This window comes from Caloenas nicobarica, chromosome Z (assembly GCF_036013445.1).
Source record: "Caloenas nicobarica isolate bCalNic1 chromosome Z, bCalNic1.hap1, whole genome shotgun sequence".
Taxonomy (NCBI): domain Eukaryota; kingdom Metazoa; phylum Chordata; class Aves; order Columbiformes; family Columbidae; genus Caloenas; species Caloenas nicobarica.
In genome coordinates, this window is record NC_088284.1 from 92,572,043 (window position 1) to 92,595,609 (window position 23,567).

The window sequence follows — 23,567 nt, forward strand, 5'->3', positions numbered from 1 at the left end:
GTCAGTTAATAGGAACCATTCACACAAGCAGTGGTGGTAGAAGAGTCATGCCCACGTTATTCACAGAACTGTAGAAAGGCTTCTCTTTGGTAGGCAAGGGTGTGAAATGGTCACTGACTTCCTCAATTACCTGAAAATGGACAAAAATACTGTGCATCTCTACAGTACTGTAATACTCTGAGATTTAATTTGATGCTCAAATCACAGCTGTCTGTCAATGAAGACCATGCAACGAGTTCACATAAACTTCTAATGTGTGTTTTTTCAAAAAACTGAAAAAAGCATGATAGTCACGGGATCAGTTGTGTTGTTTCATCTTGTTACGGAGTCTACCCAGAATTCTGTGGTATTTACTCGTAAGTGGTGTTGCTTCATTGAAGAAGAGCAAGCTTTTTTATATTTAAAAGGAAATAAAATAATCCAAATAAAAATGAATATCCAGTTGTGCTGCATTTCTGTCACTGTTCAACTGTACATAGCAGCTGTTACGCTGATAAAATGTTGCAGCAACGCCCTTACATTGCCAGTGAGGTTAAGGGGGGAGGAGGACAGTGACTTAACAGTGAGTATGCATTTTTTGGTCTTGATTACAGTAAATATTATCTGACAGTATTTCTGAACCAACTTGGTAATACAGAGAACTCTCACTCCAGTATGGATGTCATACTCTTGGTGTGGGAGTTGCTGGTTTCAGGTGTGACTAAATCCAGCTGCTGGAAGTGGTAAATCTCTAGTTGACATTTATTGATTGATCCTGAGTGCTTAATCTTACATGTAATCGACTGACTGAAGGATCATGGGATATTTAGTAATTTGGTATTTCTTGAAACTTAATCCAGAGGAAGTGAAGTTTGTGCTCAAATCAGGATAAAGGTCAGATTGCTGGGTTTTGGAATAGTTCAGGCCCATTGTTAGTGTGTGGTAAATATTTGCAGTATGCTTAGTTGCACGGTAGATACTTACCATACTTGTAAAAAAGCTTTGGAGTTTTAGAAATTGGAGTACAGTCTTATTCGTTTCTGAATGAAAATAAGCTAGAAGTTGCAGTCTGAGAAATCTGCAATCTTTTTTTAAAATATATATATATATTAAGGGGCATTATTTTATGAGTATTTGAATGATTATATTTTTTGCTTGCCTTGAGTACTTGATAATGTTGTAGTCTTCACAAAGCAGCTCAAGCCAGGGAAAGGATGCGTCTCAGGGAACAGGATGGAAAGAATTACCGGTGCCCAATGATTTGTCCACTTGTAGCTGTAGACAGGGATCGAGATCCTTGTAACCTTCCCGTTTTCAGGGCCAGCTGTTAGTGCTCCCTTGTAAAAATACCTTCCACAACAAAGTAATAGAACACAAGCAAAACAAGGTGCAAGGTATGTCTTGTATAATTTATCTTTATTTACAGGCTTTTACCTGATGCATCCTTTTTTAGTTAAAGTGAAAGAAGCGAGGTATTTCTTAACAAATTTAATCATTGTAATTCTGAAAAGTAGTAACGAATCCCTCCTTCCTGCCTCTTTGCAGAATAATAATTTGGTGCATTGATAGCACAAGTTGTGCTTTATCCCATCTGCCTTTGCAGTGTGGCTTTTTGATGGGGACAGGGATGGGTTTTCCACCCAAGATTTTTTTCCAGCAGCGGCATACAGCAGGAGGTCAGGGGACTGCTCTTGGAAAAGTGATAGTTAATCTGCTAAAGCATGGCAGCTCTGAAGCTGCTCTGTGCTGCTGCTGGTAGGAAGTGGTAGGTATCTGCTTCGTGACTGGCTGCAGTCTGTGGGGTGATGGGTGGTGGTGATGGTTGGTTTTATTTGTTTTGATTTGTTTTTTGTTTTGTTTTGCTGCTTTTCATAGAGTGCTGCTGATATCTTTCTTCATCTTCAAATGTAGGCACATACAACAGTTTTGTGGCTGTAGAGCTTCAGAAACTATCTCTAATTTTCCAAATGTATCTTTTCCAGTCAGAAGAGTTGGGAACTTTATAGGATTTGTATACTAAAATTAGGCTCCCAGCCACCAAAACAGTTGGTGTAGGTTATTGAAGCATTTATTGCATTTATGATTATTTTGTTTGCAAAGAAACCGTGTATTCTTACACATGTTCTTAGGAGCCTTCACTGAAGACACTGGATTCTGTGTTCCCCCGTGCTAATTAGTGGGGAGGAGAAAGACAGGAGGTATTTTTTCCAGAAGCGTTTTGTTGTTGTTGTTGTTACTATAAATAACTTTATTTCTTTACAGAGAGGTGCTGCGTTTTGTTGTTTGAATATCATAGTTGTTTTGGGTGTATCTTCTGTGAGAAAGTCTTGATTGTGTGTGCTATCACAGGGAGTGGGAGGTGACAGTTCTGCAGCTGGCGTTTCCCAGCTCTCTCCCATAATGAAGCGAGTGCTCTGTCCTCTTCTGCTTTCTTTATTCTTTTTAATGTATATATTAATATCTATGAAATCACGTAATATTTTGTGTTCTTGAGCAACACTTAAAATAAGAACCTGTGGCATGTAATGAAAATAACTGCATTGTATACAAATTATAATGGATGTTAGAACTCTGAAGTTTCTTTTAAAAGTTTTTCGTCTTCTGGGAAGTTAAGAACAAAATATCTGTTAGTGCTCCCTACTCAGGTACTTATTACAAAAAACTAATGTTGTGGCAGTTTTTTTCTGAAGAAGATGGGGGAAGATAAGTTGGGGGGGCATGTGATGGTGAATTAACCTAGATAAGCTGCAAGGAAAAAAATTCAGAGGCTTTGGAGCAGTTACAGCATGGGAAGGAGTAGAGCTAGTATTCGCTGTCATATTCCTGTAAATGAGAAGTCCCCATTCCTAGATTCTGTAGGTGGTGAGACCTCCAGGGTAAGTTCGCTGTCATTCTCACTGCTATACATGTGGTGGAAAGCGCTGGTGGATGAGAGAGGTCCAGTATCTTTCCTGGCATGTGTGAGGGTTGGAGAGGAAGAGGAGCAGCTTGTCCAGAAAAAAAAGGTTCCCCAGGTCTAGCTCTCTCTTGCGGTTGTGGGATTGCTATTGCTTTTCACAGTATTACCAGCAATAATGTGCATTAACAAGCATGATGTATTTCTGTGCAAGGGAGAGAACCAAAAACAGAAATCATACTTGGGAGAAATCATTCAGATTCCTATATAACTCAAGTGTCACACTGTTTCTAAAAATACTATACAGGTACTGTGATAATTCATTTTAAGCAACGTCTTTTAGACACTGAACACAACTTGGGAATTTGCCTTCCTTTTTTTAGTCCAGTGAAGTTCTAGCAGAGGTGAGCAGAGAAGATGATGTGCAAGAGATAGTCTAGTAAGGATTTATGTCAAAAATAAACAAATTGTTATAGTGGGAGAGGCGTTTTTTTGTAATTATTGCACACACACACAGAACTCCTGCACAGTTTATGTGTTCCTTTGCCTATCTATCCAGATAGATCTTTGTAAACTTTTATATAGAGACAAACAACTAAAATATTCTTTGTTGTTTTCCAGTGTAAGAGTATTGTGTTGTTCTAAATTAAGGCTATATTTAGGGTAATGTATTGACATATAGTAAAATTGTGAAGGCATACAGGTTCTGTAGTCCCTTCAGAAGTCCAGCAATGTCCATTAGGGAATTAGAGAGATGGGTTTACACTTTTGCATAAAAAGTACTGCAGTATCCCAGCAGAATGTTTTTTCATGTCATTTGAAGTGTTAATGGTGAGTTGGAGATTTTGTCTGTTAAGCCATTTAGAGAAAAGTGAGTTTGTTTTATTTCTGCGAGGTGATCATTTTGATGTTTCAGATGTTGAGTACTGTTTTAAATAAAGTTCTATTTAATATATTTCAAATAACTCAGCCTTAGGTCCATCTGTTAAGCTCGTCCTGAAGCATACTGCTGTGTACTATTTTCGAATATAAAGGAGGGACAATTAATTAGTGATCCCTTGTGTTGTGGTTTCCATGATCTTCTTAAAAAAAAAAAGTCTTCTTCCAACTTAGTAATATTAATACCAGGGCCCAGGGTCATTTTGTTCAGAGTAATCTCTCTGTAGCTTCACTTCCATTCCGCCAAGCAGTTTTACCTTAGCTTTTCTTTCAGTTTTTTAAGTCATCTTCTGGAATGCCATTTTCAGCAGGAGAAAGTGCAACTTCCTACATTCTTAAGGTTGTCCTTTTTCTTCATATTTTCTGTTGCTGTAGATTCATTAGCATTTCTTTCTGATCTTAAAGGAGATTTTGCATTCAGAAATGAAAACCAAAGCTATATGATGTTAATCAACAGCTTATTTGAATGAATACAAAAATGTTAAAGTGTTACCTTTTGTTACCAATACTTTTATATTCTGAATTTACACTTTGTTTTTAATAGGACAACTCTATTAGTGTAAAAACAAACCCCAAAGCCTCCTTGCCTTTTCTTTAGTCTTGCCTTCAGTACAAATCTGAGTGTTTTATGACTGCCCATACCTCATAAAATGTCAAAGACACAAATATCACATTGTTTTCCTTTAAATATTGTAAATTCCCAGAAATTTTCTGATGGCTTTAAGACAGTCAAGGAATAGCTTTGGTTAGGGTATTCTGAAGTCTAATTTTGGAGAAGCTGAACTATTCTATGCTGTAACTTCTTTTAATTTTTCTTTTATTTATTATCTGAATTTTATTGAGTTCTGTGAGTCTAGGGGTAAAGACAGGTTATTTCTTAAATTAAATTTGTAGTAATACCTCATGTATTTCTGTACTTTTAACAGAGTTCTGGAGTGTAGTTCATGCCTCTTTTTTTTCTCTGAAGCTGTTTAAAGTTGATTAAGCAGGAATTGAATAAGTTCTGAGCATTTTTTATCAGAATTGATCTAATTAAGTATGCTTCCATATGTTGTCCATGAACTTAAAGAAAAGTTCCTCTCCTTTAATTCATTTAAACCAGAAGATTTCACATTCACAGATATTCTGTACGCATTTAGTGTTCATTATGTTTTTTTCAGTGTTCCAGCCAAAACCAAACATAAAATACTGAAGCTAACCTTGAAAATCTAACTTGGATGTTTACAAAATTCTCAATAATGAACTAAGATAGTAGCTCTGGGGCCAGTCAGCAGGCAAATAGTCAACCCTGTTTATGAGCCTAAAAGTAGGCACAGAACCTCTGTAGGTGACTAAGTTTTTGGGACTTATTAGTCAATATCTGTGTGAATTTATGAAGCCTTTGCAGGAGGTATTTTGGTGGTCGTTCTGTTTAAACTGTGGGTGTCTAAACCAATTGAATTTTCCTTTACCTTAGGTGCTCACTTTCATTTGTTTTGAGAAGCTTCGTTATTAGTGCAAACAACATAAGCTGTTTACTCGCTAGAAGAATATGTTTCTGTCTCAGGCTTATGTGCTTTTTAAGGTGCAAGGGAGGTGTGGGAAATGTACAGGTTTCTTTGCCTCAGTTACAAACTGCCATTTGTGTCTATATTCTGAAAGGGAGTTATTATGTGAATGGCTTGTGCTGTGTGTGTATTTATTTTATACCCTTGATTTTATACCACCTTAGCCCATGCAGACCTGGTTCTCTTGCACTGTCCCTGTAATCGAATGTAAAGCATATGAAACAGCAGGCTTAGGGTGTATGTCTTGTCTCCTCTGTTTCTTGGGCTACTTTGAAAGTTTAGTTGGGAAATTTGGTCAGGAAAACCGATAAATATAGTGTATGTGTTTTTTTAGCCCCAACCAGATTAGGTGCCTAAGTACAACCAATGGGCTGGATGTGCACAGGTGAGGATAACCAAAGTGGCATGCTTTTTGCTGCTGTCTTTTTTGAAAATACTACAACTTCTTTGGGAGCATACCAGAAAGATGCTTTCCTGCAGCTAGAACAAGAGTATTCACTGCTGTAATTCATCATATGATGGAGACATCAGCACTTTTATAATGAGATCAGTATTTCATATTAATAGTGATGTATATCACATGACCAAAATGGTGGTGGTGAAGTGGCCAAGCATATGATGTAATTGGTTTTCTGTTTTGTGGTGTGGCAGGTATGTCATGGCCCTTAAATATATTTGTTAGAACCTGTATGCCCTGCCTCAGTTTATTGGTTGTGTATCTTTATAGCTAGCTAGTGGAAACTAGGCCAGAAGATACGTATTTGCAGGTGTGACAAAGCGGTGAAAAACAGTCTACTTTACTATGTGTATGTAAATGAATTGGAGGTAGGTCTCTGCATGAAATGCTGCATGCTTACACCTGAAATCCCAGATATCTTACTACTAAAAAACCAGAAGTTGGAAGGACTGAGTTTGTCCATTGGCTGTCATGTGTTTGGAAGAATTCAAATAGTAAAAGAATCAAAGATAGAAAGCTTTTGCCTGGTTAATGGCCAAGCAAAAGGAGGGGTACAGTGGAACAGAGTCCACAAGCATTTAACCAGTTCAAGTTTGAAGAGGGAAGGATTAATGAAGCGCTAACCTTGAAGTGAAGTCTGCCTAGGACTGCTCCCCCTTCTTGCAGTCTGATGTGGAGACTCCTTCAAAGTTTATTAAACAGTGTAGAAAGTAGACCTTAAGGTCCTGCATAACTTGAGTAGAGGGACCTTGGGATAGATCTCAAGAGTATCTGCTTTATAGCAAAGTGCTTTTCATAGAATAATTTTTGAGCAAAGGCTTAGTAAATTTACAAAACACTTGGAAATTGTACTGTAAGAAACAGTCCCCTATGGTGATTAAGTTAGTGTGTTAGTAATAAAACTTGTGGGCACTGTTTGACTGAACACTGGGACTGTGAGTAGGAGCCTGCTAATGAGACCTGCATGTTGTGTCAGAGCTGATCTGAGGTTGTGGTGCTGGTGAGTGTGGCTGGTATGGTGTTCAAAATGGTAACTAGTGATCTCGAAATACATTTCAAAGAGCTGTGTGGAGGCATTTGCCACAATTTGCTTGCCAAATGTGGGTAAGATGTGGGTTACTGCTATTTAAAAAAAAAAAAGGTAAAATAAAGACACCAACACTAATGCAGCTATCTAGCATGAAGATGTAAAAGTAAACCACAGTTGGTTTATGTTGCATTGCTACAGCTTATCTGAAGTAGGAAATAGTTTTTTCATATTTATGTAGGTGATGGGCAATGTTGGAAGCCACCAAACCAAGAGTGAACACTGAGTAACTCAGTGAGGAATGGATTTTTACTTAGGTTAAAACCCATTTTCAATAGCTATTAAGGTGATAGTGTTGATGGCATATTTTAACTTTATTCCTTCACCAAAACTAATCCTCTGTCATCAAAAAGCAGGCTCTTGCAAATGAAAGAAAGGCTTTACGTTACTGGTTATGTATATGTGACTCCCCAAAGTGATCTTTCATAGATTATAAGTAATAACATGTATACAAACCCAATTAGAAAGCAAAGTATTTTGTAGGTTCACTTCAAATCTGATAAGCAGTAGTTGAACACGATTCTATAAAATACATGTATATTTTATTTGGATAAAAACTATTGCAGGAAGAATGTCAGTACTGGAATTTATTTTATATTTTATATTTAATATGGTTATTTTCTTCATACCAAAGCATTCATTGTAGTGACAGCTTAGTCCTCTGATAAGCAAGCAGGCTCTGAGGGAGTTAGCAGTGGTGTTCAAAGATGTCAATACTCTGGAGTGTCTACTCTGTCCTCTGCTGGAGGTTACTGTTGTAGGGATATCAGAATAAAGTGTCTCAGCCACACCAATTCAGAGTTCAGCATAAATCTACCTGCATTTTAAGGTTAAGCCCTAACATAGAACATACTTATTATGAGTTTATAAGCAGAGGTTTACAAATACTTAAGGAAATCTAAGTGTGTATGAAATATCTAGGAATTTTTTGTTAAATTTTACATTTTCGTGTGCATAGGAAATACATTTCCTCTGAGGCCCTGAACGAGAGATTCCCTTTCCTGCTGTGGTCTACGGGAAGTGTCAGAAACGCTGTCTAGACAGACAACAGCAGGCATTAGAGCTCGTGATCCCAGCATAGCTACCCATTCAACTGGAACAAACTTGTGAGGAACTGAGTTTGAACTTGGGATCCTGTTTTATAGGGGGTACTTACGCGCTAATACCAGTTCACTGTTTCCTCCCATTGCTGTTGTGACTGGTTACGTATTTCACTTTCTTCTTAGTGCCCTCTTACCATTGCTTTTTTTTCAAACTGTCATGAAGCAAGAAAGGGAAAATTTTTATTTTTTTTCTTAAGAAAGAAGTGAAACCAGTGTTATTTATCACTAATTTTGAGCTGTAGGTTTTTAGGTTCAACCTTTTTTAAAACCTGCATTGCAGTCCTAAGAAAGCCAGGAAAGTGTTTCAGGTGTGTCATTTTTAAGACCACAAAAATGTAGAGGAGGAGTTGGAAATGAATGTGTGTGCTAGTTTTGTCTTAAAACCATTTTCTGAATACAGAAAATTCTGAGAGATGTCAATCTACTAAGAAATTGCTCTTGGCCACAGCACCTGCTTTGGTTTTGTAACATGCGATGTGAGCCGGGGTTCCCAGTGGCTGCTGCTGGCACAGTGACCAATGCTGTACACCTGCTGATCTTCTCCTGAGCTGTGTTCTTAGAGCCTGCCAGTTAAAATAATAAATCGCATCGCTGTTCTTTTCTCCCAGTGCCCTGCAAACTCTTTAGTCTCCTAAATGTAGGGTGTTTTTTTTAAAAAGCAGACTGCCATACTGTTGCATTTTCATTAGTGTAAACTGAAATGGTGTCGAGCCCAGCATTAGAGAATACTGTTAGGTAAATCCATTAGACTGAAGAAGGCAGTCTAGAGGGAGGTATGTGAAGAGTGTAGCCAGAGAGAAAACTGCTGAGCAGTTTGCCGCCTTTGGGTTTAAACAGAGATTGCAGTAAGGACTGTGCGCTTTGGAGCAGCGTTAAAGCTGAAAAGAAAATGGCTACCAGAAATCATTGTTGCCTCAGTAACAACATGGCTTGACTGTTAATGTGCTGCTTTAACTACTATTAGAAATGTTGTGCAAAATATTGCTTTTGGTAAAAGTGTCCTAAATGGGAACCGAGATGTAAATCCATTTAGATATTAATGGGTATCATCAAGCTTCTTGCTTTAGAATACGAATCAATTTATTGGAAAAATGAACTCCTAGTAAATATTTTTTAAAACTTAATTATTGCTTTTTCTACCCCCAAAAAATGCTTAATGGTTTTAAATTTTATTAATAAACACAATGTTCACATAAAACAATGTGCAGAAGAGACCCAGTACAGAGTATTAATCTTTTTTGGTAATAATTTTTTAAAAAGCCCTGATACTATTTCACAAAGTATTTGGTATCTGGTAACATAATCCTAGCTTTCAGAAATTAAACCCTTACTTTATTTTTTTAATGCAGCAAAGCTTTCATTTAAGATATTTTTATATTTTAAGTTAAAAATGTAAAAATATGGCCAACCCAAATCCTGTTTGAAGACTTATGAATAAAGACCAGATTCTAGAGTGGACTCTACTCAGGGATCTGCATTGTATTTTATTTCATAAGAACGTAAGTGTATGTATTGTGGAATAAACTTTTTGCAGTTTTTTTTTATTAACAGGGAAGAGTGCAGTTAATGCTGAAGAATTTCAGAGGTGTGTAATGTAGTATGTCAGGAAAGGGGTATGTGAAGTGCAGTGAATGCGTGAAGATTAATTGATGCATTTCTATGTGTGTCCGGATTCCACAGGTGGCAGACTTGATGGCAGGAATGGACTGACAACTGTATCTGCTTTTCATCAAAGTCCGGTGTTTGTGCTGTGTCCTGTATACCTATAGCAGATCACGTTTAGTTATTTTGGTGGTGGGGGAGTTTTGGTGAAGTTCTCTGTCAGGCTTCCCATCTGAAAAGACACTGGATTCTTTCAGTAGAGGTGGAGCTGATAAACTATTCTCTATTCGGAGGGCTTATGAAAGATTATTCAGTGGTCATTGGTGAAAATTAAGAACACTTTTACTTAAAGTATACATCTAAAATATATGGTCGCCTATGACTTGGAATGCAAATATCTGTACTTAAAACATGGTATTTCTCAAGTAGCACACATGCTTTATTTACTTTGGTTGTACTTATGTACTACTTTTTTTGTACGATCTGATTTCACACCTTCTTTGAGTATCTTGTACAAAATAGTCTTCTGACTGATTTCAGTGGAATCCTGCCTCATTTACAGGCATATGTGCCAAATACATAAAATACAACTTTCAAGTAGTAGAAAAATGCATAGCATGTAAAGACAGTCAGTTGGACAATAGAGTGTTGCAGCTTGGTGGTACACAAAAGGAGATGAACTAATTTGATGTATACAACCTTAACTTGAACTTTTTTTATTATTATGCTTACCTTTGCCGCCTTCATGTTTATATTAAAAAATCTTTACGTTTTGTAGAAAGGAGAGAATGACACTACAAATGTCTAACACCACTGTACAGTTTGGTATTTAAAAAACGACTCCTGAAATGTAACAGGCTGTTTCCTTAAAATGAGCATATGGAAGGTGCTGCCTCAGATGTTCTAATTTTTTTTTTAATTCACAAAATGCATGTTTTTTAATTAAGGCAGTTGCTTCCTTAGAGAAGCACTTCAGAGAAGAAGCTCTCTGGTTTTGATTTCTGTTTACTTAGTTTCAGCTGAGGAACTGGGTGTGCAAAGTTTGAATTTGTAAGGAACCATAATAAATTTGTATGAGGGAGGCAAGATCTCGTGTAACTCTGTTTTCCAGAGTGCCTTCATGCCATGCTTATAGTCACTGCATTCTGGGGTGCTGTATGTAAAGCTCATGTGATGATATGGTGAAGGAACATGTTGTAATTCAGACTGGAGGAGAGAGTGATTCCATAGCTGAAGGGCAGAGGCATTTCCTGCACAGGTAATGTATTGAGGAGATTTTGCTGACAGCATAATGAAAGAAGTGTTCAATGTCAAGGATGATGCCAAGGTTACGTACAGTGCCATTAGTAGTCTGGAGTGGAATGGCGAGATGATGTCATTCTGTGCTTTAAGCTGTTCCTATCTGATAGAAGCTGTTATATTTAAGGTATATAAATGCAGCAAATGAAGAGCTGGTTCACGTAGTCAACATAAATGGGCTGAAGGGTGACCGAAAATGTACAGGTGCTTATTACGCAAGTGGTATGTTGATCTGTAACTTAAACTGGTAGAGAAATTATAAAGAAGGTGAATTATTTCTCTGCAGCTTATTGCTTATGGTAATTCTTATTGTGAAGAATGCCATTCGATTTAATTAGATATGGATTATTAAGTATCAATGCTTAGAATGTTACAACTAATCTTACCTAAAGGGGAAACTGCATTGATAAGTAACCTTCAGAAACAATATATTAATATTTTATCTTAAGGCCTTGAAGTTCTAAACATTTTCATAACTCCATCTTTAAACAGATACTTCAGTTTAGTGCTTTTGTGATGCTTTCATTTGTATGTTGATTCTAACATATTACTTACTGGGTAATGTCCATGGAAAGTAAACAGCTCTTTAATTATATTTGTTTCCTCTTTCTTCTGTGTAGACATCTTTCCATCTTTATTGTGTGCCTATTGTGTACATCTTTAAATGCTTACTTCTTTATCTGTTTAGTGGTGGAGAGGAAAAGTAACCTTTTGTTTTATCAGTCCAAACCCCAGTCTACCTAGAATATTTTTCACTGTGATGGATTTTCCATTTTTTTTGTTTACATAATGGAGATATTTGAAATAATTAAATCTGTTGTTTGACTTAATTGATGGTGAAAACACAAGTTCTTTTTTTCTGTTCGAGCTACTATCTCTGACTACTTTTTTTCCCTACTGTGATACTCCTATTAATGTTGTATTCATCTACTTGTAATCTTCTTTGGACTGAAACAGCTTCACAGTCTGAGGTATGATCAGTTGTGTTCATTTTCTATGCTGTCACACTTTTCCTTGAAGTGCTTCACTGTCCCATACGGGGTGTTGTCAAAAAGCAAAACTTTCTCCAAGTAGAAAAATGAGACATTTCAACACTTCCACGTGAAAGCCCCACCACAGCTTTGGGAGCTGTGCATGTGGCTTTTTACTGTGATGAATAGACAAAGGAAGAACTGTAGCTGCTTTGAACTATTTTTTGGATAACTCAAGATCTAGCAGGAGATTCAAAATGCAGGAGGCAGTTTTCTCTCTTGCAGTCCCTTGCTTGCTCACTCCTGTTCAGTCACGGCAGATTCTTTGAAGTCAGAAGCATTTCCAGTAAAAGGACTTAAATTTTGTCTCTTCATATTGTGAAGTGTTAAGTTCTTGTCTAATTTGACTTCTGAATAATTCAGGCTTCAGTAGGGTACCTGCACTTAAACATCGCTTTGCATTAACTATTTTTCCTTTGCAATTTTAATTTTGATAAATTTCATTGTGACATTTATAATTCAGTTGGTTAAAATAAGGTTGGGATAGCATAGATTGAGAGGACTTTTACAAATTCTCAAAGGGAATTAATTTTGTGATTTTAGAAAACCTCATTTAAATTCAAGTGATTATTTGAATTCATCCACATTGAATATTATGAATATTTGTGGCTACTGAATGTAGATTAAGTTATTTTTACACTTTTTAATAGAAATAAAAGCGCATGAAAGCTCCTTGTACAAACAGAAAGCAGGAAACTACATTTGGTACAGACAAGGTCATTATTGTCTACTTGTTGGGAAAATGGCAGTATATGCTTGTATTTAAAGAGCTTTTCAGCTGTATTAACTGATTTAGGAGACTTGTCATCTAAGTTTTTGCTTTTTCAGTCCTCTTCTGAAATTATTTTGTCCTTGGTAGTTGTGTGTACAATTTTAGCTGGAACTTCTGGGCTTCTTGTAATAGCCTTTTCGTAGCACAATTTCTGTTTTCTACTAGCTGTTTTTTCCTGCATCGATTCTTAGGATTATTAGATTTCTGTAAGATTATGGACATTTTCCAGAGCTGCATCAGATATCAGAATGAAATTTCTTCCTCTCCTCCACAGCTTTTGAATTTAGCAGACTTTAATGCTGGGACAGCAGTAACCTAATAAATGTAAATGCCATTCTCAACCAACTCATCACGTCTTTGTAGATGCCAGAAAGTACTTGAAGTCGAGATTACAGTTGCAAACTTTTTTCTGTGGTTTTATGTTAAGATAGTGAAATGGGACTGTTAAGCCATAGTTCATACCAACAAAAGTGGTTTGTATAGTGTAGTTTATTCTAGCCTTTGTTTCTTCCTCTTCCTTCCCCCACAAGCATCATCAGCTATGGGGCAAAGGCTAGTTTTGTATTGCATTATAACTCTCTTAAAAAACCAACCAAACAACACACACAAAACCTCCCCAAAACAACAACAACAATAAACAAACAAAAACAATGCCAAAGAAACCCATCAAAAAGTTGCACTGTGAATTATGTTCCTGAGTGCAGACATTCCAGGAGAAGGTGGTGGTTCAAGATGGTTAAGTGCTTTTCCCAGATAGATGTAGAAATGTCAGTTATCACAGATCTGTTAGGAAATAAGAGCTAAAGAGTAGATAAATAGATCAAAATTCATGTCAGGATTACTGCAGATTTTATTTACTTATTGTACACCTTTGCATTCTAGTGTTTCTCAAGCTTTTTCCCCAGAGAGGGGCATATTATAGGAGATACTTCATTATAGGAAACAGAGCCCTAATAATATAATAGAAAGTGACTAAAAGCAAATTTATTTTTGACATAAGATCCAGCTCGTTAGACAAGAGGAGTAGTTAGGCAAGTTTTCTGTAGTAACTTATATTTAAACTCAGATTAATTGTCTTTATAAACCTTGTATCGTGAATGGTTAGGAGTTTCATGCAAGAGTCATGGATAAAATCTTTATAGATGTGAAATAGTTATCTTAGTTGTTCTTTAGTAGCAACTGTTGTTTCCTTGGGAAAGCAGTATTAATGGAAGCTTTTGTAGTTGTCCTCTAGCTAACCAGAAAGATTAAACATTTTAACTAGTCTAGTGTGATTATCTGTAGCAATTGTTTTACAGTGTGTATAGACAGCCTTCTAAATTATTACTCAAATGCTTTTTGAGAGTCTCTTTGTGTCTCTCTCTGTAACTCAGATACACTTGAGACATTGTACTTTTGTCTCTGGGCAATACCCACAGCTGTGACTTTGTCACTGCCTACAGACTGGAGAACTTCTTGTGCCTACTTCAGCCTTTTTTATGTGCTGCATGAAAAGAAGTATCATTGGTTTGCTGCTTTTTTTGTATTGTCTCTGGGCAAGGGGATCATTGCTAGCATTGAACCAGCCTTGGTTCACACTTACCAATTAGTCAGAAATACGTGTGCTTTTAAGCACTTTCAGTCCATTTGTGTTTCTTCAGTATCACGAGGGTACACGTGAGATACTGCTTGTCTCCACCGTTGCAGTTTTCTTCTACTTCCTGTTCTCTGCCCTTATCAGAACAGGCAGCTGCTTATCGGTGATCAGAGCCTAACCATTTTACAGCAGTCCTTGTACCTGCGGTGGGCCCCTTTTCACTCTTTGAATGGCAAGGCCTGAAGGTCAGCGCCCTGTAACTACATTTCTTACCTGCTTCCGAGTCCCTTTTGATGTTGTCTTTATTAATTGGTGAGGGAGGGGGTTTTCATTCTCACTTACTTTCCTGATAGTGAGAATTAAGACAGGAAAATCTGAGCCAAAGCATTTGTGATTTTGATGTCTTTACCTTTCCTTAAGAAGTCTTGGAGAACTACCTCTCTTGGATCTGCTGGTAAAGAATTTCAGGTGCTCAGTTATTCCAAATATCAACCCCCTTGAAATGAGGTGTTAGAGTTTGATTGTTTGTGCTGGAGTGAGAGGAATCTTCCTTGACAGCAGAAAGACGTTTGAGAAGTGACTGTTGGTTAAGTACTGTAGGTTGGGTTGCTTTAAATAGAGTCTCAATGCCATCAATAGTTTGGGCTAAAATCTGGTGTCTTGGTGCAGATTGCATTGCCTTCATCAAGGTGTTCGCATGCCACTGCATGTACTGTCTCCCATTGGGTGGAGCTTTGAACACCAGTGGGTCTGAAATCCTGAAAAGGGAAATTAATTCTGTGGGTCCCTTTGAAGCTTGTAACACAAGGCTACAGTGGCCAGGCCTTTGGTCCTTCAGCAGTTGGCTTGCTGATGATCTCTCTTTGTGAAGCTTCTGTCACTTTTCCTTCCGCTGGACAATATCCAAATTATGATGGCACATCTTATCTATTCCCTTCTCTTTCCCTCTGTACCAGATGTAGGTACAGAGTAAGCCCAAATTTATCCCCAAAGTGGTCTGTGAGCTCCCTGTGAACCAAAGAATACCTACATTCAAGAATACTTGCATTTAAGTTTTATCCAAAAAGCACATTCGATGAGTACAAGAGTACATGCCCTCCAGATAGGCACTGCAGAGTAAGACTTGCTGTTTTGTGTCAGCAAATGGGTGTAATGTGTTTCCATGAAAAAGCTGTTAGTGAGTGATGACTTGTATGACAGCCTGCTGTAGTACTACAGTGATTTGCAGTTGTCTGGGCTTAATCCTTTGATGCAAAGATTCTATCTGCACTTGAATCACAAACCATGAAATCTGTTGAGAAAGGTTATTGCTAATGTTGAGCAATTGCAATGTTCGGAACATATGAGAATTGCGACAGTGGTGGTGGGAGATAATTTTGCACAGGGGCAGTCATTGGTGTCATTCTTACTTGCAGTGAAAGAAGTGTTAGGGTGGGATTGGCTCTGCCCAGCTGAAATTTGCAGGTTTACTGTGCTGATCTTAGTGTCTGATGATGTAAAGCCTGCATAGAACTTCTTTCCCATTTTTTGAAAGGTGTTTTGGCTTTTCATACGTGGAGGTTGTGTTTTATGGGTGTTTTTACCTGTACGTTTAGGTTTACCTTCTGTAACATACAGTAGGGCTCCACCACTGCTTGAAAATAGCACTTTTGCTTCTCTGGGCTAGTAATGTGAATATTACTGTAAAACATGACTAAAGAATTTTAATTTTTTTTCTGTAATACAACTAATTTGAGAAATTAACATATCTTTTGAATAACATTAAGGCATCAAGGCTACAGTTCAATACGATAATTAGGAAATGATCCTGGGACTAGGGAAAGGAGCTTGGAGACTTGTCTTCTGTTGCTTTATATTGCCCAGCAAGACTTTTTTGAAAGGCTGTCTTTCCTTACTCCTTGTAATTTAGGCAGGTGTCTTCGAGACACAAACTGACTGGGGAACTCAGAATCAAAAAGCTGTGTGTGTGAACAAATGGAGGGAAGGAATCTTAGGCAGTATGTGAGGATAGGTCTCTCAGAGTTAATTTTGGTGAGGGATACATTAGTTTAGTCTAGATACAAATAACTGTCTCTGCAAAGCTGTATGCTACTGGTTGTGTCTTCGTTAGAAGTAGACCCATTTCTGCAGAGATGCTATATCCAAATCCATTCTTGATTTTGTGCAGCTTTGGTGGCTTTCGGAGTCTCTTCCAAATGGTATATAGTCTAGGAGGTGAAAAATTGCCTTGTATAGTTCTGTTAAAGATCCATGAGCAAAACTGAAATTAAAGCATTTAATCTGACGTTAGTCAGCCTTCATGAAAGCAAAGCAAGCTATGATTTTAAAATGAGCCAGCTAGCCTTAAAATAATAATCACAACTTTGTCCTAGGAAGGGCGAGGAATTAGTGAGGCCCAGGTTTAAAATCTCTCAGATATGTTGATTGTTTTTGCTAAAAAGATTCAAAGATCCTTTTAGTTTGTAACCATTTCCTTTCTGTGCATTGTTCCTCATTCAGGGAACTTAAGATAGGTGACTTGGAAGGCACTAGCAGAAAATGCAGCAGAGCTTTTCTTGCCATGCAACTTTTTTTCCGTTTTGCCCAATTAGTTTAATAGCGTGTGTATATTTGGTGTGATTTCTTGTAGATTTTTTAATTAAAGTACCAACATCTATGTTCTTTGAAAATTACATGTGTATCTGACAGAAGACCACTGGAATTTTGGTATTTCTACCCTGAGACAAAACTGATAGAATACATTTGTAGCTGTTGATTGCTTAGCTCTGTACTTTGCCTGTCTTGTCTGATGGTCTAGAACACAAGCAGAAAACAATGACAGCTGTACAGTAAGTTCTTGTTTTATTTTGCAGGTTTGTTTTAATGTGGAAGTGGATATTGCAGTTTAATGCAAATCAAACAAACAAAGGTGAGTAGAAGTTGTGGGGGGGTGTTTTTCTTTCAAATTCTGTGGATTCATTAGCACATACTTCTGAACACTCAGGAAAAAGTGGTTAGTGAAAATTGTATTGAAATTTATGTCCTGATTACTGTAAGTTACGGACATAGTGTTACTTCTATGAAATCAAAATAGGAACAAAACACACACCCCCCCTAATATTTAAGATTATTATGATAATTATGCTTTTCTTCCATCAACTAATATAGTCAAAAAGCTATCAAGGCATTCTGCTAGCTGTTGTGAGCCAAAGTTCTGAGTACTTCAAATTAGTTTCATCCTCTGCATATTATCCATCTGGTTTCAAAATACTGAAAGTGTACTTTGCATTGTCTAAGCAGCATGTTAAACTTGCACTTATTCTATTAATAAATAACTATGCGGGAAATTTGACCAGCTACCAGAATAGCATTTCAAATTTTTAATACTGAAATTTTGTTGGTTTCTGGGTTTGGTTTGGATTGGGGTTTTTGAGTGCTATTTGAAAGACAAAGTATATGAAGATGTACTGCTGGTACTCATGAGCTGTAGAACTGAAGTGTCCATTTGCACTTGCAAAGTGTCCATCTAGAAAAAATTTTCTGTAACTTTGGCATTTCTCCTCCGCTCCCCCCACCTCTTATTTTGACAAAAAAAGAATTTAGCTAAGCCCAGATTTTGTTTCTCTTCATGTTCCTTATGTTCTACTTCAGGAATATTTTGACCTTTAAAATTAATCTCTTCTTCATTGAATTATGTGAAACATTTAACAAAGAGCAATTTGCTTTAATCCATTTTAGCTTGAGTCTTTCAAGCGTATCTTTAGGTAAGGCCCCAAAGTTCTGTAAGTTCTCTGCTGTGGAGACAGGACATGGTGGACTCCTGTACATAGGCTTCCATAACAAACGACAACTGGCTTCTCAAGTTCCCTGCTTGCTCTTTCACTAATATACTGTCTCAGAATACAGCTGCTTGTGGTGACTTGATGTTTTGAAAAGGTGAGAGGGAGATCCCATTTGCTCAAGTCAGCTTGTTCTTCATTTCTAATCTCTGATTAATATGTAGACTTAATGTAACTTTTTAAATGTAGTATGTAAATTTTAAAATAGACATGACCTGCTTTGTTTCTATCTTCTGTTCTGCAAAGACTTTTTTAGAGCAGCTGCTGTCAACTTTAAAATACTGATTATACCAGAACGATTTGTGGGAACTGAAAATAACTCTTCCGTTCAGTGTTGTTCCTTTGCATAATGTGTAACTGACTCAGAACTTAGATTATGAATTGTCTTCTGAGCTATGAACAATTAGAAGTAAGCTATACTGCTCTAGTATGCATATACTTATGTGCAGAGGATGTTTACTGCATTAGCCGTACTTCGCAGGTTTCTGGAATGTGCTGCTTTAAGAAAAGGAATAAATATAACTCTGCAAAAGGAAATACTTTATTTGAGGATGACTTTAAAACAAGAATCAGGACTAGGTAGGGAACTTGAATTCACAATAAGATTTAGATTGCTCCCTGTGCCTTCTAATGCTTTCAGTTTATGTTCTGTCTCTTCTTAATTTGTGTTATCTCATTGCTGGTTTAAATACAGAAAATTAGTTGAGAAGTCTTGTATATAAATAACTGAGTGTGTTCTTTAAGCATGAAATCTTCTGGATGGAAGTCCAAAGACCTTTCATCTTAATGATGGTTAGCTGTGTATAATAGAAAAAAGCTGGTCTCTGAGGAAAAAGACTGTATTCTTGGATACATAACAAAAGGACAGAAAAATGTGTGAAAGAATACATGGAAGCAGTGTAATGACGTTTGATCAGTATTTTTATTGCTTGGAGGAGATCTTGAGGTTCTGACAGTTCTGTGAAAATGACAACTGAATAGTCAGTAAATCAATGAGAATATTACACATTATCAGGGAACAAAACAAAAACCAGAACAAAACAAAAACCAGATCTGGTTATACAAATTTGTGGTGTACCATAGATGCATTGCATTGCAATGTGTATTGCTTCTTGAGTACTAGTCTAGTCCTGTGACTAAAAATGACATGGCAGAGCTGCAGAAGGTTCAGAGAACGGCAGCAAGGATGACTAAAAGACTTAATTTTAAAGAACAACCTGCATTTCCCAACTGCGTCTGCCTTCTCTCTCCACTCATGAGTGTAGTGGCTGCAGCATCTTGTAGGCTTCTAAACAATAAACTTAGCTCCCACAACTCTGTACAGACTTGTCCTTTTGTGTAAGCTTACACCATGTAAAGCAATAGCTGAAAATGTGACTTAATTATTTGCTTAAATGTTTTTCTTATACTCTTGACCAGAATGCATTTCCTAATGACTCTGATAATGTGCTTTCCATGTACATTTTCTTTAAGTAAAGGATTTGAGGTCTCTGTTCTTCTAATTTCAAATAGTTCACTTTTCTCATGCAAATTTAAAAGATTTAAAATCCTGACTTTTGGAAATTAAAACAAAAAGATCTTGCCAGCTAAAAACACAGATGCGTAAGATACTATTTACAAATAGTGAATGTACTTTGTTATGATAACCATAGTCTTTGTTCTTATATTTTCTGACTTGCAGACTGCATCTTCTGAGTTCCGTAGGAGGACCTATTTTGTTTTAAATATGGGGGAAAGTTAGGAAAAAATAATCTTGGTCTTAATGTGTTATTGAGACTCAATGGATCACGCTTCTGTGTAACAGGAAACACTACAGAAGGTAGATGCTTGTGCTGAATTTCCCTGTAACAGTGTGCAGAGCGAGGTCACATTTTAAGGGGAGTGACCTTGTCTTTTCTTGTCACTTAGAATTATGAGTCTTGTCTGTTCATTAGGTCATGTAAAGAGTTATATAGCTTTGAGTCTTTTAAAAACTCTTATTTTATCTGTTCATCAGTAAGGATAACTTTCTCCAAGTTGACAGAATTTTTTCTACTTAATCTCAAGAGGAACAAGGTTGGTTTTTTTTACTTACCTGGCACTGTTACTTACAATCTTATTAGCTTTTTAACCCTTGATCACTGAAAGAACATACAGGATGATGAGAAGCAGTTTGCTGGTAAGGATGAGTTAATATCACTAATGTAATTCGTTACATTAAGGTTTTAAATTCATTGAGTAAAAGCAGAATGTTCGTTTCAGGTAGTCTTTTTATAATTGGGAAAGACAGCATGCTTTAGGAGTTTAGTCTCTACATTAGCAGGGAAGACAACCTTAAAATTTGTGATACTGTTAAAATATGTACAGCAAATACTTATCACCCAAAAAAGCAAAAAGCATGAGAAATTGCTAGATGTGTTTCAGGTCATGCCGAATAAAAAGAATTACAACTTTTATTTAGTATAGCAGGATATAAGGTCAGAATTTTTCCAAAGTTGAGAGGTGTGTCATGTTCAAAGATCTGTCTCAATAAAATTGAGTTAAAATGTTTTTAATGTTGTTTTTGAGAAAGTTGTACTGTAAATCCATTATGCAGCATCATGTTGTTATGCGAGTTTTCATCTGTGATCTATAGGACTGACAATTCAGGACTAGTTTATGCAGGTACTTAACAATATAGTTTATTGAACTTGAGAAATGTTCCTGTAAAAATAGTCAAATATACCTGACTTCTAAAAATCCTTCTCAGTCTGGCTGTGGTCTTTACGTACTAACAGAAGTGCATTCAATTGTTTATCCAAGTAACAAGCTGGATGTTTATAACTTAAGAGGTCTTTCGCTTTGGTTACTGAATTCAGCTTTCTCTGAAATTTGGGATTACGATGAAAATAAGACTTGGCCATGTAGTTGTAATCATTGGGGATTTGTGCAGAGTTATGGAAATTTAAAACAGTTTGTTGATATATATTGGATTTGTATTGGAAGAAAGGGCTATTTGCTCAACTGTTCACAAAAGATGTCTGAACAAAAAGAACAAATTGTAGGAAAAAACTGTTTTAAATTGAAAGTCAGTTTTAGATTTGGATATGAAAATTCGGTAGGTTCTGCTTTGATTAATTTTAAATGTCTTTGTGTTAGTACACTCTTTCTCATATTGGGCAGCTGGGGGAACATTTTCAGTTCTATGTGTTCTATTCATGTGGAATAATTAGATTTGCATACAGAATTTCACCACCACTTGGTGGCAGTACCTGGCTTCAAAAGGACTTTTTTGAGCAGGTGAAGTGACTTTGATTCTGCAAAACATTGGTTAAGGGGGAGTAGATTTGTTTTAAAATTCCTAAAAGTTACTGATGTGTTTTAGAAATGAAAATACTTTTAATTTAACCTACTGGAAGGATTTGCATTTGTATATGTCTATGGAAAATCTAGCTATCATGTCTGATATGTAATTTAAGAGGATTTCTAGTGTTAGGAGTATTCGCAGAAGATGTAGTTTATGTTCCTTAGTTGAATTATTTTAGCATTTACTTCTAGCCGTTTACTTAGATTGAGTAATGTATTTCAAGTAATTTTAGAATATAAAATTTACGTTGTGGTAGTGTTCTTCATAATGTTGTCTTTTGCAGTTAGAGGACTGCCAAAGCTGCTTTTTTGCCTTCTGAAATCTTCTCTATAGTTTCACTTTTTAATTTATTGATATAAATTTTAGGAAAAGATTCCCTGGTAGATTTTTCTGTTGACAAAGCTGGTAAAGGTTTGTGCCCTTACTCAGAATTGTTGTCTCTTGGTTGTGCCAATTCAGCAGTGTGTGGGTCCCGGCCTTTTAAACAGGATAATGAAATTGCTGATAAAGTATGACAGAAGGAATGTGGGAGAGTAGAAGGAGGCAAGAGGTATTTAAATTGGCTTTGCTGCAAAGAAAAGCATAATTCGAATGTATAGCACAGTAATTTGACAGCACATGGCTCCATGTTGAGACTACTTCCTCTGCTCTGCAAGCCGGAACCTTCTGCAGTGACAGCAGATCTTTCATTTTAGTATCATCCCCCATGTAAGGACTGTAGGGATGAGACTAGAGCCTGGAAGAATGCGGGTACTTCCCTAAACACATGCTCACTGTGAAATGTCTCACTCGCTGTGGCCGGAGTTACAGCAGCATCGCTGGTGGGAGGGAGTTCTATGAGGAGGAAATGTTTTTATTGTATTGCCTGAAAAGCTGCCACTGAGAATCCAGCATCCTTAGGCCCCTCTGAGGTGTGACATAGCAAGAAGGCATCTAAGTAATTGGTGACATAGAAGGAGGGGTTCATCCTGTGGAAAGTCCTGAATTGCAGAAAATGAGGTGAGACTTGGTAAATGCATGTTTATAAATTTGAGTGCGATAATATTACTTTACCTAATGAGTAATGATATTCTTTTAGTTAGTGAGAGAACTCTGGAAAACAGGAACACTGGAAGAGAGATATAAGAACGGGCTCGGGGCATCAATTTATAGTATCATGAGGTTTCTGTCAGCCCATTCATTCAGCCTGCTAAGGTGCACCTGAATGGCAGCGCAAGCTGCTGGTGTATCAGCCACTCCACTCGGTCTTGTATCATCAGCAAACTTGCAGTCTGCCTCATCATCCAGGTCATTAATGAAGATGTTGAACAGTGTTGGATTCAGTACTGACCCCAGGATACAGTGTGAATTACTGGCCACCAACTAGACTTTGTACTGCTCATCACAACCCTTAATTTTTTGGCAGTCTGATAAAAATTTTGTCTCACAAGGATGGGAGCAGGGCTTTTATTTATAGACTGTAATGAACAAAAATGTTCTTGTTTTGTAATGCTGGTGGTTACTAAAATAATCCATTTTATTGTGTCTAGATAAAAACAATTTTTGGTACCATACTTGAGGCTTAAGAATACATTTGACTGAAAAACACAGATAGTGGTGATGAAATAGATAAAAGTGTTTTCTCAAACATTTAATTTATTTAGGTGTGAGCCTGTGATATTGACATAAAGGAAAATAATTTATATATGCATGTAAAAGTATGTAAGGAATCAGTTTTGGAGAGAAATAGTGTGTATTGTCACAGGGAATTAAGTCTTTTTCAAACTTAATATGTCTCTTACTGTAATGCTGCTAGTCATGACCATGTGTGCCTGCATATAGGAAAATTCAATATTTGATTTTAATTCTTATCTTTAGTAGAAGCCAATGGCAATGCAATTCAAACTAGATCGTACTACTAGACGAAGAGCTGCAGGAACATGGAGACTTATGTACTTGGTTGTCCTCTACTGTGGAGTGCTGGGGAAAGTTACAGAAGCCTGTGGGGAGTTGCCAGACAATATGTGACTGTTCTTAAGTTACCAGAGTGAAAGTCTTGGGTTTTTTGTACTGGCTAGGCATCTTCTAGAAATACCTAATTCAATTTGAAAAGTGTCTACCAATGAAACCATCTTAAACTGCTCGATTAGCACTTAG

The 23,567-nt window shown here is 36.9% G+C and overlaps 1 protein-coding gene across 7 annotated transcripts in view; it reads left to right on the forward strand.

Annotated features, from left to right (window-relative positions):
* ZNF644 (zinc finger protein 644) overlaps positions 1 to 23,567 on the forward strand; it is a 50,150-nt gene that overhangs the window by 3,903 nt on the left and 22,680 nt on the right. For 5 of the 7 annotated variants that reach the window (XM_065657551.1, XM_065657552.1, XM_065657550.1 and 2 more), the window contains exon 2: positions 17,141 to 17,196. The exons of the other annotated variants lie outside the window; for them this stretch is intronic. The gene's annotated coding sequence lies outside the window, so the exon portion shown is untranslated. The remainder of the gene's footprint in view (positions 1 to 17,140; positions 17,197 to 23,567) is intronic. 7 annotated transcript variants of the gene reach the window in all.